This window comes from Schistocerca piceifrons, chromosome 1, assembly GCF_021461385.2.
Source record: "Schistocerca piceifrons isolate TAMUIC-IGC-003096 chromosome 1, iqSchPice1.1, whole genome shotgun sequence".
NCBI lineage: Eukaryota > Metazoa > Arthropoda > Insecta > Orthoptera > Acrididae > Schistocerca > Schistocerca piceifrons.
Window position 1 is genome coordinate 497,673,442 of NC_060138.1, and position 2,427 is coordinate 497,675,868.

Genomic DNA, 2,427 nt, shown 5'->3' on the forward strand with positions numbered 1-2,427 from the left:
TGTGGCATAAACAATGCAGTCTGGCATGCAGTGTGAGTGAATGACAAAAACAAGTACAAATTATGCTGCATGAGACATCGATGGTGTCAGGGTCACCACCGTGGTTATCGTAGGAGATGGGTCGAGAGATAACTTACTTTGATATGAAATATACATTTATTGAACTCTTATACATGTGAAATTATGGCTGTTACACATATCACAAGCAGAAAGTTCACGCCAGACCAGCTAGTCCAAAGAAGAAGGTTCCCAAATATAGGGAGCTCTGCACCAGAGACGACACACATTCTTTACATTTCTGCTTACGTGATTTTTCTCATATGTGTCTTACTGTTCCTGGAAGTTTAATTAAAAAGCTATTGAAACAATGTGTATCTTCTATTTATGACCACTGTTAATGAAACATAATACATTACAAAAACTGGAATTAACGCAAAATACATATAAAACCTGTAGAATACATGTAAATAAAACTCATCTCAGAGGAGAGAAACATCATTTATGAGCAAAATAATGTGAGTATGAAAAAATACACCTACATCAGGCACTTCATTTAAGATTGTGGTATTGTAGTAAATTATAAGCTGTTCAAGTTGGATTCATTTCAACATGTCCTTGAAAATTTTTCCATTAATAAGCTATATTGAAGAAAAATATTATACACAACAAATGAAATCCATCACTGCAAAAATAAATAACACATTATATTATTTTCTATGAAACTGCAAGTAAAACAGTGTTTCTTGCTACATTTATTTATTTATGTATTTATCTCTTGTTCCGGTGATCCATGTTGTGACACTATCACAGGATATGGAACATGTCAATTTTACAAGCTTTTGGCCAGAATTTATGGTAATACATAAAACAAAACAAAAACAGTAAACAGTAACTTAGATCCCACTACAAAAAATACATTTTAGAGATAGATAGAGATTTCAAAACAAAAAACAGTAAACAATAACTTAGGTCCCACTACAAAAAATACATTTTAGAGATAGATACAGATTACAAAATAATAAGTGTTACAGAGAAATAAATATTGCAAAATATATATTTACAATAAAAATATTCGGTATTACAAATACAAATTTGGGCATACATTTGCAATTTACAATACAAGAAATGTTAAAGATTCCTGCATGTGGCTCTAGGATGGACTCCACACATGATCCTTATGGCTCTTTTTTGTACACACAGTACTTTTTTAGCCAGTGGCTGATTTCCCCAAAATATAATTCCAAAGGCCATAATTGCAAGAAAGTAACCATAATATGCTGACTTCATGGTTTCCATATTTCTATAAGAAGAAACAATGCGCAATATATATGTTGCTGAACTTAATCTTTTGCATAGATCCACGATGTGGTTTGACCAATTCAGTTTGCTATCAATATGCAAGCCTAGGTATTTTGAGGAATCTACCCTGGTTATTGTCTGCTCACCTATTTTTACTACTATTTGCTCATCTTTGGATGTTTTGTGGAACTGAACATAGTTTGTTTTACAGTAATTTAAAGAAAGACCATTAATGTTGAACCAGTTCACCGTTTCATTTAAAACCTTATTTGCAGTTACCTCAAGTTTATCTACTGAATTATCAATAAGTAGTGTAGTGTCATCTGCGAAAATGGTGAATCTACAATATTCCGTAGAGAGAGGGAGATCATTTATAAATATAATAAAAAGTAGGGGGCCCAGAACTGAGTCCTGCAGCACTCCACATGTCATGGTACCCCATTCTGAAGATACTGGGACACCATCTTGACTATCTACTACAACTTATTGTTTTCTGTTTGACAGATATGAGTCAAGCCATTTCCCTGCAACACCACTTATACCAAGATGTGTAGCTTTTTGTAAAAGAATTTGGTGATTTACACAGTCAAATGCTTTTGTTAGGTCACAAAATATGCCGATCACTTGCAGTTTTTTGTTGACAGATTCCAAGAGTTTGCCAGTAAATGCAAATATTGCATCTTCTGTTGGCAAACCTTTCTGAAATCCAAACTGACTTTTGCTAAAGCTATTGTGTTCACTGAGATACTTAACTATCCTGGCATGCATTAGTTTCTCTAAAACCTTTGAAAAGCTTGTCAGTAGTGATATTGGCCTACAGTCAGCAGTATCCGTCTTATCCCCCTTCTTATACAGCGGTTTTACACCTGCATACTTAAGCCTCTCAGGAACTATTCCTTGCTTAAGTGACGCATAAAAAATGTGGCAAAGGATTTTACTTACATGGCTGGAGCAGTATTTTAATAATTTGTTAGAAATGTTGTCAATTCCAGCAGAGTTTTTATTTTTCAGGGATTTAATAACTCTTTCAATTTCTTGAACAGTGACTGTTTTTACCTTCATGTGTTGTACTGAACCAGGTACTCTAGCTTTCAAAAGATTGATGGCTTGCTTCATGGACCCTTGTAA